The 16,441-nt window shown below is 60.0% G+C and overlaps 1 protein-coding gene across 4 annotated transcripts in view; it reads left to right on the top strand.

Moving 5' to 3' along the window:
• MACROD1 (mono-ADP ribosylhydrolase 1) overlaps positions 1-16,441 on the top strand; it is a 134,144-nt gene that overhangs the window by 21,851 nt on the left and 95,852 nt on the right. The gene's annotated exons all lie outside the window — the stretch shown is intronic.

The following is a 16,441-nucleotide window of genomic DNA, read 5'->3' as shown; positions in this document are numbered from 1 at the left end:
GTGATGTCCCTGCGGAAGGCGGTTGAGGGGCCCGGAGGCCACACGCCAGTGTGACAAGTCACTGGAACTCAATGAATAGTGACTGTTGTCACTGAGGAAGTGGGCATTTGAGCCAGCATTGATTTCCTGGAAATGTTTAACCTGCCTATTCCCACTGAGATATAGGCCCAATAAAACCAGGGAACCATTAAAATAGAAATAAAAAGACAGGGGTCAGGGAGGGTGCTGGCCGGGGCTTCTGGTGCGGACGTGCCGTGGTCTGAGCCACGCCGGGAGCCTGCTGGCCTGGACGTCTTCGGCACATGCTCTCCAGTCCATTAGCCCACAGTGGCAAACACAGGCTCCACCTTGTTTTATCCAGCCTGGCACCTCGTGTCTACCCGGGGGCAGTGCGAGCTCCTGGCCCCCAGTTACGGAGTTCCGTTGGTACAGTCCTAAAGTCCCATTCGGCCCTTTGAAGGCGACCTCGAGGCTGATTTGGCCTCGGGTGAAAGTGAGTTGACACGCCTGCGTTAGCCTCTTGCTGGGGTCCCAGCCGTGGCCTTCCACTCAGCCCTTCCACCTGCTACTGGAGGCTGACGTCCAGTCCACCGGGGGTGGCAGCGTGGCTGCCTTTCTGGGGCGTGCCTACCCTTGTGTTTTGGGCTCTTCCCGGCTGCATGGGGCAGCTTGGCTCCTGGCACCTACTCTGGTCTTGACCAGATCAAAGACTAGGCTGACAAGTCTATTGCGACTGAATATGAAACGTGGCTTTGAGTTTCCTGGCAGCCATAGCAAAATGGGAAACAAGATTTTAGGTTCTATAGAGCTCCAAACTTAGAAGTCAATGTAAACATCAGCTTAATGCCTCTTTCTCTTTCTCTCTACTCTCTCCCTATTTTCTCCATCCTCTGCCTGTCTCACCCCCACCAGCTGTCCTGTATCTTTCTACAGATGTTTCCTACCTTGCTCCAGAGTCCTCTCCAGTCTCACTCCCTAAGTGCACCTCCCCTCTGCAGAAGCGTGGCCTTGCTTCTGACGTGGGAGGCGCCCTCGGCCCTCCTGTTTGTTGCTGTCCATTCCCATGCCCGTTGGCCTGGCCTCGGGGCCTCCTGCCTCGCCCGGTCCGCTGCAGTTTCTTTCACACGAGCTAGTGACTAATAAGGGTGGGCCCTGGGGGGCCGGCAAAATCTTTCCCTCCTTAATATGGCAGCTTAAATACGTGTCACCATTGATTTGAAGAAAAAGCTTGTTCCTGCTGAGAAAAGCGGCCTGGAGATTTGTCTCGCTGTAGGAACCGCACAGGCAGCCGCATAAATTCCACGACCACCAAGAGCTCGCAGCCCCACAGCCGGCCAGAGAGCTCCTCCGAGCCCACCCCCTGCTCCGGGGGCTGGCACCCCGCTTCCCTGCCCCTTCTGTTCCCGCGGAGACCAAAGGGGGCCTGTTGCGGGGAGCGAGGATCCTGGTGAGAAGGTCCTCCTTCTCTCTTCCTCTTTGTAGTTAAGCTGGAGGTGAGCCCGTGGCTAATTCCGTGTCATGACAGGTTTGAACCCTGCAGGAGAACCAGGGTGACTGACTTCTGAGAGGGGCTCCAGAGAGTTGGCCGAGCGCCTTGCGCACCCAGGGGGCCCTCCCCGGCCCTTGGCTGTGGGTCTGTTGGCTGCACAGTGGATCTGCCCCAAAGGTGGGGTTTTTACTGCCCGGGTGCCCCGTCTGCCAACACTATTCCGTCCTCACCTGAACGAGACTGTGGGGGTCATGTGGCCCGTCCCTCTGCCCCTGCTATACTTTGTCCTCGTAACCAGCCCACAGCCTCAGACCGTGGTCCCACCCTGACCCAGCCACACTCTGAGCCCAGGACAAACATCACAAATGTGACCTGGGAGGTGGCTTTCAGTGTCCCCACGTCTCAGGCCAAGAAGCTGTGGTGCAGGGCTGTTATGTGACTTGTCCGCAGGCAGGTCGGGGGAGCGGGAACTGCACCCGCTCACTGTGTCCCCTGGGTGTCCGTCACCTCAGAGTGAGTGAGTGAAGGGAATGGGCGTGAGGCAGCCGCGTACTAGCTGTCCTTCTCATTAGCAGGCATGGTGTCAGCCCCAGATGGGGTGGGGGGTGGTGTTTGGAGAGCTTGGGGCAGAGACGAGCTCTCCAGGTCCCTGTAGGGCCCCGATCCCCTTCTGTCACCCAGAGGTGACAATGGCTGCCTTTGTGGCTGTGTTATCTGGCCTTCTGGAGGGCTCACTCTAGCATGGGGCAGAGCACGGTGGTAGGCTTGGCTACCTGGGATGCCCACCAGGCCACCCTACGCTCAGGCAGTCTCCACTGCTCCGGCCACAGTGGGGTGACCTTGGCCTGCACCAGGACAATGGCCGGCAATCTGCTGAGGCGTAATGGGGGATGGGGGAGGGGGTGGCATGGGTATCCTATGAGCTCTCCTTGATTTTGGGAGAGCTGGTATAGCCGTGACCAGGGTGGTCAGGGGAGAGGAGAGCAGGCAGTTTGCAGCCTCCCTGGCTGCTGCGTGTCCCTCGGAACATGTGCTGTTTACCACCTGGCTCGGGGAAGGCTGCAGGCTGGCCCCGAGCCGTGAGCCCCCCAGCTGCAGAGGGGCCCCCTGAGGGTTCCTGGCAGCCCTTACTCAAGGAAAGGAGGGGCTCTTATTTTTCCAGGCTCCCTAAATGTTATTGCCTTTATAGGCTTCGGAAATCAGTTTCACGGCCTGCGTTGTCTGCTGAGGTGCGAAAAGTACGGGAGGGAAAATAAATCGCGGGGTTTGGTTACTCCCGGCCCCGAAAGGTCACCTGGCAAAGGGCGAGGCGCTAGGGCTCAGGTGTGTCCTCCTGGGCCTGAGTCGCTTTTTAGGTAGAGAACGTCGTAGCTGGAATTCTAGTGGGAGAGTTGGCCTGGGGCTCCGGGACCTGCCCTTTTGTTGGGCGGTCCCCACGGCGCTGGCCCAGGATGATGAAAGTCGTCCCTTCCTCCACGATGCCCAGCTACACCAGCTGGCTCCCCGTGAGTGCCGCCAGGGGCACCCCGCCAGCTGCAGGCAGGGTGGATGTCTCATGCATGCAAGCAAAACCTGGGTTTTGCCAGCTGAGGTGTAGGCCTGGCGGGGGCTCCCACCTGCAGAAGGTGCGCCATCCTCCAGTGGAGCTGGCCCGTCGGGAGCTGGGTGGGGGTGTAGCGATTCAGTGGAAGCCCCCGGAAACCCACAGCGATTCTCCTGCCTCTCCTGGGCCCGAGGACCCTGGAGGGAGGCCCCGAGGGGCTGCCCGGAGAGAAGGCTGCTTCCCTCCTCCTGTAGTTATGTGAAGAGCTCCCACAAATCAGTAGGAAAATGGGCAAGAAATGTGGACGGGCAGTCCCCAGAAGGAGGAAAACAAATGGCCAGTAAACAAGTGAAAAGATGCAGAACTTTGCAAGTAATCAAGAAAAGGCTAATTGAAATGAGACATCATTCTCCCCGAGGGCGAGGTGCGGCTGGAAGCATCGCCGTGCTCAGAGGCAGGCCCTTTCCCGGCTCATCCCCAGCAGTTTGCACCAGTCCTGCACGTAGTAGGTGCTCGCAAACACTCACTTTGTGCCAGAGCACACACAACTCCTCTCCGTGCTCAGTGAGCCTCAGCAGGGCCACCACCACTGCCTGCTTGTGCGGCCACTCCTGCTGCCAGGAGACACTCCTGGGTGGGTGGGTCCACGTGCTTCCTCGGCTGTGGCCTGGGTCCCTGTGGGACTGCCCGGGGTGGAGTGTCTGGGGGTGCAGCGCTGTGTGCACCCCCATGGCTGGTGCCAGGCCCACGCGGCACAGTCGGGGTCAGGCAGTATTTACAGAGGCCACAGCGGAGGTGGGGACCCCCAGTGCAGGGGAGTGCTGCCTGTCACCATGGCTTCTCCCAGCAGCCCTGGGGTCCCCAGCTTGGAGAAGTAGTGGCTTTGGCTCTCTGGGTGCCCGGACCGGCACCCCCACATCATCCAGCCCGGAACCTCCCCTGCTTTTCCTGCTTCCCTCTCCTGCCCTCTTCATTGCAGCCCGGATAAATGATTTGGGGTCTCAGAACTGCGTGTTCTCACTTCCTGGCCTTTGCATGGGGTCTCCCCCGCCCCCTGTCACTTGGCTGACTAGTCAGATGCTCCAGGGTCCTGGCCTGGATGTCACCTCCTCAGGAGCCTCCCCTGACCTGGGTTGGGCTTCCCTCCCGTGTGTTTCTCGGCACAGTCTTTCATTCAGCTTTGTGTTCGTTCATTCAGCAGGGGTGGGGGCTGCACGTGGGAGCAGGGGGCTGTGGCCCAGGCAACAGGGACACCTGTGATGACCAGACCCTGGGGCGTCTGGAAGGGGCAACCAGGTGGAGCATCCGGGATGGGTCCGAGGTGGCGCCCTGGGTGTGGCGCAGCTTGCGGCGCTGAGAGCAGGGAGGCCAGAGGGGCGCTGGGTCCCCCAGGGCCCGTTCTCCGCCTGCCCACCAAGGGCAGCCCGTGTTTGCAGAGCCCAGCGAGGCGGGGCCACAGCAGAGCAGCCTTGGAGGTGAAACTGAAGGGGGAGAGCACGAGTCATACTTCAGATGCTTCGGTCCCCGGGAACCTGGGTCTCCCAGTCCTCGAATTGTCCTTCTGCCTGCCCACCCCTCATGTGCCCCCCTGGGGGAAGCCAGCCAGCAGGACACCCTGGGCCTGAGGCGGGTTCAGTCCTCCTCTGATTCAGAGGGTGTGAAATGACAAAGACCCAGTCCCTGCTTCTAAAAGCCGCTGGCTGTAGAGTGGGGGCCACAGGGTTACAGCACAGGGTGTGAGGCATAAATGGGTGGGTCAGGGAAGGCTTCCTGGAGGAAGCTGCCTGGGAGGCCTACTTCTCCACAGTGATATCTGGGGCAGGCTCATCTGTGCCTTTCTTTTCCTTTCCTTTTATTAATTATTATTATTAGAGAGAGCAACATCAGTTTGTTGTTCCACCTACCCATGCATTCATTGGCTGCTTCCTGCTCGTGCCCTGACTGGGGATTGAACCCGCCACCCTGGTGCAACCGAGTGATGCTCCAACCAGCAGGGCTGTGGGAGGAGCCTGGAAGGACCTGGCCCCAGTGCTTATCCCTGTCACTGTGGCCGTGGGCAGGCCCCCTAGGTGTGGCAATGGGGGTAAGCGAGGATGGGGCCTGGTGACAGATGTCTGACGCCTGGTGCCATTGGGCCACGCCGTCCTGCCTTTCGCAGATGGGCACCCCTTGAGGAAATGCCCCCCAGTTAGGGAGCTTCAGGTCTGGGCTGCCACATGGAAGGCAGTGCAGTCAGCAGAAGGCTCTGGCGTTCGGCGTAGGCGAGCCAAGCGTCTCCCTGCGCCAGCTTCCCGGGGACCTCGCCTTGCCGGGAGCACATCTCCCGTGCCGTCCTGGTGACAGGTTCCATCTGCCAGCCCCCGGTGAGCTGGGGAGGGCCTGCTCGGGCACCCGCTGTCCCTGGCAACGTCCCCCAGGCCCTTCACCCCCCTGTTTGTAATTTCAGCTTTAAGGAGGACTCCACACTCTTTCTCGGTCCCACCACGACTAATCCATTTGCCAGGGCCCCGGTCCAAGGGAAAGCTAATTAAGAATTTCTGCTCTTGGCTCAGCCTGGACTTGGAAGGTTCCCATTGGTCTTCCTGGAGTATCTGGAAACAGGTGGAGAAGGGGCCTCAGGAACAGCGGCGGCTAAGCCTTAGCCTGGGGGCTAAGCCCTAAAAGGCTTAATCCCCACTATGCAGGGGGCACCACGCAGCCCTCCACCCAGCCCTGCTGCAGGTGCAGGCCCTCATGACCCTGTGAACCCCAGACAGCCCGGCCCCTGCCTGCAGCTCTCTGTGAAGGGGAGGCTGTGCGCTCCCCTAGAGTTCTGAGGGATGGGGGACAGGCAAGACAGGGCGTAGGCCCCGCACCCCGAGTTCTCCATGAAAGGCACAGGGTGTCGACACCTAAAGGCCCTGCGCCTTCTCGTCTTCGGTGTGGGGGGGTCCCTGCTGTGGGGACTGAGAGAGTGACCCTCCTGTGGTGGGCACACTCCCTCCCCGCCTCTCTCCCCCACACTCCCGGCCGCTGCCCCCGATGCTGGGGCCTTTTCTTCCAAGAGTTGATTTGTCCTCGGAGATTTTAACCAATCAACCACAAATATTGGATTGGCCCTTATCAGAGGAAGCTGGCAAGACCCCGTTGGGTAGGGGTCTTCGGGGTCCCCATTCACTGCTGAGTCCCCCACCTGAGCAGGGCCTGGCACACAGCCGGTGCTCAGTAGAAACTCGCTGATCCTGTGGTTGGTGGTCAGGTCCTGAGCGAGAGGTGACCACTCAGAGGAGTTACATGGTTGCTGCCTTCAGAAATGCCCGCCGGGTCTTGGGGGGATCACTGGGCCCCCAGATGTGGGGTGCAGGTCATAGAGCCTGCCTTCCCTGTCACTTTGGGCTTTGGCCGGGCTGGGTGTAACCCTGGGGTGAGTCAGGGCTGTCTGCTGCCACTTGGGCCCCCATTCTTGCCTCCTCACAGGCCTCTGCACCCCATTTCCCTCTGCTATGAGGGGGCAGGGAGCATTTAGACCCAAAGTTCCCTGTGCCGGGGGGCCTCTCTGGCACTCGCTTGCGTCGCGGAAATAAAAATGATAAAAACCTACCGCTGGATTCTGGGTGGCAGTAAATTACTTAACACCTGAAACAGGTTGAAATGTGGCCACTGTGGCTTTTAATAAGCCCATCTCCAATGCAGCCGCTTCCGCGAGGAGCCGGCTGGGTCTCTTCTCCAGGCATAATTTCATCTCGTCCCAAGCTTGGCAGTGGTGCAAATAAGATTTCACTTCCCCCGTAAATCTCCGAAGGGGGAGCGCGGTCTTGTCTGTGCTGTCGGTTAGTGGCTCGCAGACCCCATTTACTTTGCTGCCACCGCAGGAGGGTCCTTCAGCGGCGCCTGCCTTGGGGGCTGCGGGCTGCGGGCTGTGGGCCTGGGGATGCAGATACCGACAAGGGGACCCGGCCTGTGGAAGGGGGGATGGGGAGGCGGCCAGCTTGCAGCACAGGGCGCACTTCGTTTTGGGCGCTTGAAAGTAGATGCGCAAGCTGCACCCAGACCTACTGAGGCCACATTTTGGGCCTGGCAGGGTGACCTCAGAAGCTTCTGGGACCTTCTAGAACTTGGGTCGGGGGTGTGGTTTGGAGTGTTAGACTCTTCTGGGTTTGGTTGCCTCTTCTCTGGGCTGCTTGGTGAGGCCAGAGGCCTTGCCTGGGAAGTGGAGGCAGGGAGAAGGAAGCATCTAGAACCTGTAGCCAGTAGGGCCTGGGTATAGGGGTAGTGGCCACCCTCTCTTTCTCCACTTGAACCGGAACTGTCAGTCCTGAGTCGGACTAAATGAGAGGAGTTGGATTCCAGAAGCAGGGCCCTGCGCTTTGGGGTGCGCCCTTGGCGGTAGGACAGCCGTCTGGGGTGTTACCCCCATGCCGGTCTGTAACCTCAGTGATACGTCCTGAGATGTCTGTGGGAAGGAAAGGGCTGGAAGCTGCATGGCTAGAGTATAGCGTAGTAGGTGCTGCAGTGAGTGTGTGTGGGGGGGGGTCCCAGGTTCACGGGAAGACCACCCTGTCTCCCTGGGGCCATCTGAAGACATGTTAGGGAGACAGGGCACTTCAGGGTCCTGAACTCATGCCCCCTTGAGGGGCGGCCCAGCTGTGCTTGCTCTCCCACGAGGTCAAGGGTTAGGGGTGCAGGGGCACCACGGCCTCTCAAAATGGGTAGGTTGTGTTTGGAGCATGTTCTTTCCATTAACCCGAAATACAGATCCTGGAAACACCCCCAGGGGTCTCAGTGAGACCCTCCAGAGGGGCACCCAGTTTAGTAAGGGGCACTTACTAAAACCTAAGGTGCCCCCTCCCACCCTCTGTCCTCCTGCAGCTGGAAGCTTGAGCCGACTGGCCGTCCTCTGCGGTAGGTTTCAGAGAGCAGGCCACAGACCTTGGCGAGGTTGGGTGGTCTGGGGAACAGGCCCCACCCTTGCTAGGACGTCTCTCTCCTGTGCTAGACCTGGGGCTGTCCTGGGGCTCTGCTGGGACACCCCGGCCTCCCCGTCAGAAACACCAACCCGCTCAGTGCCTGCCTGGGGTCGGGGCTTGCGCTCCCTGGACGAGCGAGGGGTACCTGCGTCACACCCCTGTCATGGAGGCTCAGCACGCACACATTCTACAGATGTGGAAACTGAGGTGCGGGGAGTACGTGCTAGAGCGTGTGTGTCTAACTCAGTTTGGAGGGACCCCACAGGACTCCAGGTCCCTGCCTGAGCAGCCCTGCAGGACGGCAGTGGCATTAACCCAGTGGTCCCCAAATGCCTGTGACTGCGAACCCTTCCTGGCAGAGCCTCTGTCTGCTGTAGAGGCTGAGGAGCGGTTTGAGAGTCCCCCATACCCCCCCACCAGGCTGGAACAGAGCCCTGGGGGCACCCTGCTCTGCACACCGCTGCCAGTGTGGGGGTGAGTGAGGTGAGCTGGGGGGCAGGCCTGTGGGCGCCTCCCTCCCGCCCCTACGCCCCTGCCCTCTGGAGTACCCAGTGTGTGCTGCTTTTTGGCACGGTCCCTCTGGGCTGGCTCTTGCCCCCAGGAGGTGGAAGGACGAGAGAGGGTGAGGGGAAAAGGATAACCTGTGGGGCCGGAGTGCCCTGAGTCAGGGAAGCTGCTTGCCACCAGCGTCCATTGAGAACTAACTTTGCTTCCTTGGAACAGAAGGAGAAACTCACTAACCTGAACCCAGGTGCGAAATCAGCTCTAAGGCGGAAGTAACAAGGCCTGTTAAACTGAGCCCAAACTGCTGCTGTTCTCAGGGCGCAGTATTGGTTTCTTTGAGGCAGCAGGCGGGGCCTGCCGCGCTGTGATCGCCATGGGCGTGGCTAGGGGGCCATGTCGGTGGGGGCCCCAGCAGAGTGCCCACCCAGGGAAGAGGCAGCCCATCTCATCTGAATGCCCCTGTGGGTGCCACAGCCTCCTAGGGACCATCGCAGCTCCTTTTAATGTCTCCACGTGGGGACCTTCTTGGAGTTTGCCTGTAGCTGGCGGTCTGCCTTCCTGGAGGCTCGTGTGATGGACTCAGAGGTCCCTCTTGTCTCAGAGCAGAATCATTACTTTGGTTCCAGTGGCGCCCGGGGACCTTCCTAACCCAGAGTGTCCGCCTCACCCCCGGCCACCACCTCTGGACCAGTGCCGCGCCCCTGGAGCAAGGCTGGGGACGGGCCGTGGGCAGCCAGCACCGTGGGCAAGGACACACACCTGGCCCCCGGGATGCTGGGCCCCAAGCCGAGCATCAGCAGTGAGACGACCGTAAAAGTTAAATCTATTTATTTCAAGAAAGGACAAGGATAGTGGACTTGGACATCTCGTATGAAAACAGACAGACAGAACACAGGACCAAACAGTTCATCACATTCGTCTCGACAGTGAAGTTTCAAGGCACCTACGAGGAGGAGGCTGAGGGTGGTCGCAGTGCACTTTGGTTTGGGTTGGCGGCGTGGTGGGTGTCTGCGTGTCTCGCTTTCCAGAAACACCTGTCTAGTGGTCAGGTTGGGAGCAGGGCCGGCAGGCCTGAGGCCGGGCCGGGTCAGCCAGCCGGGTCTCAGGGGGTGGCCGTGGGGGTGGTCCCGTCCCTCAGACCCCTGGGATTGCTTTGCCCTTCCGAGAAAAAAGACAGAGACAGGAGTGTGCAGCCAAGTGGCCCTCGGGGCTGATTCTGCAGGTGAGGGAGGGAAGGGCACAGGGAGGCTGGGACGCCTGGGCAGAGGTCCTTCAGACGGCAGGAAGGACCTTGGCCACAGGACCTTTGTGAGAGACCAGGCCTACGCTCCCCGTGCTGTTGGCCAGCTGGGCACCCACCTTCTGTAGCAGCGGGAACCCCTTCCCCAGGGTCTGGCTGGGCCCCCCCCTCCCCCGGCCTCCCCCGGCCTCCCCTCCTGGACCACAGGGCACGGATTGTAATGAGCCACGTGCCTGCGACTCCAGAATGCTCAGCGATACCAAATGCCACGCAACTAACCTTTACGGGGGGGCGGGGGGGGGGCGGGAAGGGCTGTGGTGGCTCTTAGAAAGGATTAGCTCTGCAGTGCTCATGCGTGGGCTCTCTTTGAGTTTACTTTCCCCCTTTGCCTCCCTGTTCACAGCCCCCTCCCCCGCCCAGGTGACATTCATCATTAGCAGGTGTCCACTCCAGCCAGCCAGCCAGCAGAATCGCACGGCTCTGGCGCGCCTGTGTTCACAGCCCGCGGCCTCCCCCAACCTTCAGCACCATCTCTCGGCCCCTCTCGGATGGCACACCTCAGGCGCTGGGCACTCCACATCCCTCCCCACGGCTCTCAGCATCTCTGTGAGCTGGAAGGCACCAGGGCCCCCGTCCAAAAACCTCCCCCCGCCTCTGCAGTGCAGCACCTGGGCCTGGGCGCTGGGTGGGCTTCTCAGGGGCACAACAGCCTGCTGGCAGGTGGCATGCCGGGTTGGGTAAAAAAAAACAAAACTAAGGCTAGTTTTAGGGCTTTGTCTTCCTCTGGGGCACCCAGAACCTTCGGAAGCCAGACCAGCCAGATGTGGGTGGTCCCCAGAACACTCAGCAGGCGTGGCCCGGGCACAGGGCAGGTGAGAGGCCCCGGAGGTGAGCATGAGGCAGCCTGTACTGCTGTGGCTTTGATTGGCAGCTCCTGTTGTCTTTGTTTTTCTCCGTCTTGAGGCTTGGTTAATTCCTCCTGGTGGATGGCTCAGGGTGTGGGGACTCGACGGGAGGGCCACACAAGGCGGAACACCCAGTTCTCTGCCCTCTTTGTCTCCCAACAGAGGCTTGGCTGGGAGAGGGGAAACTGAGTCACCCAGGCTGGCTGTGCTCACGCTGACGGTCGGTGGGTCCGAGGGATGGCAGTGAGATGCCTCAGAGAGGAGGAGCCGTGAGAAGCAAGCACCTCCACGTGCCAGGCTGCAGAGGGGCAGGTGCAGGACGGGAGGCAGGGTCGCTAAGAGGCCTGGGCCCTGCCCGCCAAGCCCGCGGAGGCAGACGTAGGCAGCAGGGCAAGGAAGCGAGAGGCGGGCTGGAGAGGAGGCGGCCGAGCAGCCACGTGCCAGGCTCCGTTCTGGGCTCAGCGGGCCGGCGCAGAGGAGCTCGGGGACCTGGCGCCCTGCCCGTGCAGCCGTCCACCCTGACAGCTGTAAAAGAGATTTAGGGGCAGTGACGACAGAGACCTTCCTGCAAGGACCTTCTGGGCTCAGCTCTTTGGGTTTTCGGGTGTGGGGGACTGTGTGGGCGGGTGTGTGAAGGACAGGGGTCAGGGCACCCTCGTGGGTCTGGAGGCTGTAGAGCCTCAGGGGCTGGCTTTGCTAGGAAGGGAGGGCGCGCCCCGCAGGGCACCCTCACTGCCCTCCCGGCCCTGCCAGGCACTTCAGTAACAAGGGGTGGAGGCGGCGTGGCGTGACCGTGGTCCAGCGGGGAGCAGGGCAGCAGCTGCTGCAGGTCTGCCTCCTGGGGGCAAAGGCGGCCTGGCCCCTTCGGCCTCGGGGGTCTGGGCACATCTGCGGACGCCATTACGGTGAGAAAGTGGGCCTGGCCCCAGCAATGATGGGATTTATGAAACCAGCGGAAAACAATGTATCAAAAATGCAAAGGCAGAAGGGGAAAGTAGAGGGCGGAGGAATGAGGAGCCTGGGGAATCTTTTTGTGAGTGTTTTTAAAGAAGCAAAAGTGGGTTCTTCAGGCGAGTACTTGGAACAGTTTGAAAGAAATGGTAAACGCTCCACCAGGCAGAGCAAGCAGTGCTGCAGGGCTGCTACCCCGGCTGTGATGGACACACCGGGCCTGCGGCTCGGCGGGTTGGGAAAATAGCCAGTGGGAGGGTGGCACGGGGAGCAGGTCCAGGGGGCAGCCTGGGACCTGGGAGGTGGCCCCCCGGTGGTCCCAGGCCAGCCAGCCCCGGCGGGTGGGGGGGAGTCACCATCCCAAAACCTGTCCAGACTCCTGGATGGGCCACCATCCAAGAGGGAGGCCTCTTGGATACTGAGGATGGTGATTTTGTGGCATCTCTGGCAGCACAAGCCGCTCTTTGACGGGGCTGTGGGACGGCCTTGACCTGGGATTTTCAGGGGACAGTGGCCATTCTGAGCAGCACAGTAATCATCTCCCATAGAGGGTCCTGAGGGATGATGATCAAGTGAGGGTGGGGACCAGCATCTTCGAGTCAAAGAACCAGGTCTTGGCTTAGACAGGAAAATATCTGCCATCTCCTCATCAAATGCTTGAATGCTCCCAGTGACGGAGAGCTCACTGCCTGATTCCTTTGCAAGGCCAGTGATTCTCTACCCTGACCTTCAGTTTCCCTTTACAGTTAGCCCCCTTCCCTTTCACTGACTGCAGGGAATGGATCAGACCCAGATCCATCCTGGAACAGAAAGGATGCAGAAAAGCTCCTGGCTCCAGAGTCCCACCCACTCTCCAGTGACTGGACTGGCCATTACCCCTCCCTTGACCCTGGAAGTCAGACAGAATCTGGAGGGCAGGGGCAGAGTCTCTGCGGGGGGCTGGGGCAGCTTCTGAAAGACCTCGTGGGCCACATAACCTGCCCTGTCTCAGATGCTGGAACACCAGTCCCTCCGTGGAGGCCAAACTGCTTTCCCTGAGGGCAGCGCCCAAGCCCAGGGTCATCCCGAGTGCTCTGGCCTGCGCAGTGTCAGCCTGCACAGAACCCCAACCCCCCTGGGAGCTGCGAAGGGGCAGCCCCTGAGCCCGGCCCGTAAAATCCCTGCTGTACACATGACCACTGGCCACAGGTCCATAAAACTCCAAAAAAATCCCCTGGCTTTCTCTCTACCTCCACAGAGTTTAATCTTTCCTGATCAATTTAGCAGGCTCGCTGGGTTGTAAATGGTAATGATTTGCATTTTTGAGCCCTTTCATCCCTCCTCAGGGAAAAGAAGGCCTCCCCATCCGCGTTCTGGAAGGCCTGTGCGGGCTTGTGAATTGCTTATCAGTGCTCCACCTGGCGACGGTCCAGCGCCAGGGGTCTGTCACCCATCACCTGTGCCAACTGAGCACAGGAGGGGCCGTGGGCACACGGGCTGCCCGCAGCTGGCCCTGGCCGTGGCCTGGCCCTGAGAGCTCCGTCTGGTCCTTGGGGGCTCAGGCTGCTGTGTGCCCCGAGGCTCCTCCTTCCAGCAGATGCCCCAGCCTCATCACTCCCTGTCTGCTGCATTCAACTCTCCTTGTTGTATTTTTCATAAGCATGAGCCTCAGATGCCTGGTCCTCCTCCCTGGTGCATTGAGCAGGATGCAGGTGTCTGGAGTGGACTGGTTTGGCTTTGAGGCTTGAGCTGCCATTGTCGGGGCTGGGGGAGCGGGGTGTCCTCCCCTCGCTCCCCAGCTCACCGTGGATGAAGGAGGGAGGCTCGGTCCCAGTCCCAGGCACATTGCCTAGCCCCTTCTCCAGGCTTTGGCCAGCCCGCTCAGCTCCCACAGGGGTCCCTCACCTGGCCTGGCCCTCCCGCTGTGGCCCTCCATTACCTGTACTAGACAGAACCTTCCAGGATTAGTGGAGGAGACCTCTGGAGCGCCCAGCTTGACTGCGTGAAGCTGGGCACTCCCTCAGCCCACCTCCACTTTACAGAAGGGGACACAGAGGCTGTCATCTGCGAAATACACTTGCCCTACTGCTCTCTGGACACCCTCCCAGACCCCTCCTCACTCTGCCTGGCCGTGGGCTCTTCTTGTTGGGGTGAGGGGCCTCCCTGAACCCGTCAAGGGAGGGAGAAGAGGCCCAAGGCAGGCACGGCCTGCAGGCTTTGGGTGGGGAAGCCGGGGTCCCCAGCCGCTGCCATCTTCCTGGCTGCGGTCACCTCCCCAGCTGGTGCAGCTCAGCGAGATGAAGCCAGTGCCCCAGCTCCTGCCCCCAAACCTAGCACCCCAGCCCTGGGTGGGGAAGCTGTCAGTGCGTCACCAGGCCCCACGTCACCAGGAGGCAAGGCGGTCTGGGGAGCCAGGGCCGATTTGGGGAAGATGGAGTCTTCCGCAGGAGGCCACGGGAAGAGGGAAGGAGAAAGGGGAAGAAAAGAAGCTTTTGATGCACATCGTGTCGGTGGAATTGAGTATGACTAATTAATAGATTTTATTCTTAGTAATCTCTTAAGCATTCCATACATTGGGCCCAATGCCTGAGCTGCGCTTACAAGAGGCCTCATTCGCAAAATGCAAATGACTCGCCTGCACTGCTGCTTTCCCTCCTTCCTTGCCTTCTTCCCTTTTTTTTTTTAAAGGGGAAATTTAAAGGAAAATTGCCATGTAATAGAAAAGAGATTCCAATCACTACATCTAATTACCACGAAGGGTAAACCACTTAACCAAAGAAGTGTCTTGGGTGTTTTTTTTTTTTTTAACTTTAAACCTGCCTTAAATGCCACAAAATGCCCTCATCAGCGCTGAGGCCAGCGAGGTTCTCCTGGCTCATTAGAGGCTGCAGGGGTCAGGCTGGCCGCCCACAGGAGGCAGATTCTAGAGAGAAGTGGAGGCCCAAGCCCTAGGCTTGTCTTCATGGGCCTTGTGTCCGTGGGATGGGGGGCTGGGCACCCTAGCACATGTTCTCTCGTTGCATCATGTGGTCCGCTCGGAGGGTTGGATCAGGAGGCAATGTCCACTCAGAAGCCAGAGTGGACCTGGCCTCAGGCACTCTCCCTGGCTTAGGGGGATGAGAGGCAGCAAGCACGGGGGGTCCTGCTCTCAGAAAAGAGCTGCAAAGGTGGTGGGATGCTTAGGGCAGAAAAGAGAGCGAGCCCCAGGGGGGTGGCTGGGCCGGGTCCCCACCCACTGCTGCGTCTGCAAGGGTGGGACGATTTCCGAGGAAGCCCGTCACAGGGGGCCCTGCCTGAGCCCTGTTAGTACAAGAGGGAGGCTAGGGCCTGCTCACTGCTTACTGCCGAGGGTGGGGAAAGGTGAGCACAGGCTGGTTCTGGGCCTTTCGAAGCCCTCCCCCATGTGTAGCCTTCCTGCTGTTCAAAAATGCCTTCCTAGCCTCTGAGGGGATGGTCTGACTTCTGCCTGGTGTGGGGAAAGGAGGAAGGGGGACCTAGAATGAGATGGGGTGGGGGGACCGAGCATGTTGGCAGTGGGGACCTGGGGGCTGGCGGTGGGGTGTCCAGGGACCAATTCTCCTGGGACACTGGGAGAAGGCAGGAGTGGTGCCTTGGGGGAGGGGACCTCATTCAGAAACGGCAGAGACCTTGGACTTCTGTCCTCCAGCCAAGACCTCCGCCCTGGTTGCACCCTCTCCCTCAGGCCACACCCAGTGGGGCTCCTCTGCTCCTCCCTGAGCTGCCGGGGGTGGGAACAGGCCTGTGCCTGGGGGCGCTACAGGCGTAAAATTAAGGCTTAGAAGAACTTCTCTCCTGACTTCATTGTGTGAGAAAAGCGGGGAAAGGTCTGTTGTAGGATGGAAAGTGGCCGTGCCCCTTGGCTTCTCCTGGGGCTGGGGAGTTAGGTGTCCCCATTTGGTTAGGCCATGGAGACCCTGTGTCTCTTCTCCACCCTCACACAGCTCTTGTGTCCATCTCTTTCAACCTGCACTTCACTGAAGGGGTCAGTTGCATCTTTTCATGCCCAGTGAGCGGCCAGCTCCAGGCCTGTCACAATGGCCCTGTGACCGCTGTTCAGTCTCGTCCTCCTGCCCTTGGCTTTTGTCACAGCAGTCGGGGTCTTGGGAAGGCGCCACCAGCAGGAGCAGGACCCCTCCTCAGCCTCCTTGCCCTCGGGCCACTGTCCCTCCTGTGACATCGCTCTTCCCTGGTGCGGGATGCGTGGCGCGTGGATGGACGGTGCCCAGGTTCCCGAGTGCAGGGAGGTGGCAGGTCCCCTCTTCTCTCCAGATTTGCTGTCATTATCTCATCATCGTTTTAACCTCATGGCTCGCCACACGGTGCTGTGGGCTGATAAATGATGGCGATGTCGATTCCAGAGGCAGGGAATAAAGCCTCAACCCTGGGAGCGCCCTGGTCAGTGTCCTTTGGGTGGGAGGCTGGCTGGCTCGGAGGGCGAATGGAGCCCCTGTCTCCAGAACAGTCCAGGGGGGTGGGCACGGCTGAGTGTTCTGCCCTGGGGAGTGCTGTCTCCCAGGGCTTTTCCGAGAATTTTCATGTCTTTTTCTGGGTGTTGTTTCAGCAGCTATGGAAACCATTAAGTCTAATCAGCTGATATTTAAAAAAAAGAACCAAAACATCTTTGTGTCAATTACCTTGTCCCAGGAGGAAGCACAGAGCACAGAGAAAATAGCTACAGCCCTGGCTGGTGTGGCTCAGTGGGTTGAGTGCCAGCCTTTGAACAAAAGGTCATCGGTTTGAGTCCCAGTCAGGGCACATGCCTGGGTTGCAGGCCAGGCCTCCATCTAAGGGCTTGGAAGAGGCAACCACACACTGATGTTTTTCTCCCTTTTGTTCTCCCTCCCTTCCCCTCTCTCTAAAAAA

This window comes from Sturnira hondurensis, unplaced genomic scaffold (genome assembly GCF_014824575.4).
Source record: "Sturnira hondurensis isolate 20B ecotype Veracruz unplaced genomic scaffold, ASM1482457v3 Scaffold0007797, whole genome shotgun sequence".
Lineage (NCBI taxonomy): Eukaryota > Metazoa > Chordata > Mammalia > Chiroptera > Phyllostomidae > Sturnira > Sturnira hondurensis.
This window is presented reverse-complemented; position numbering and strand designations above follow the sequence as displayed.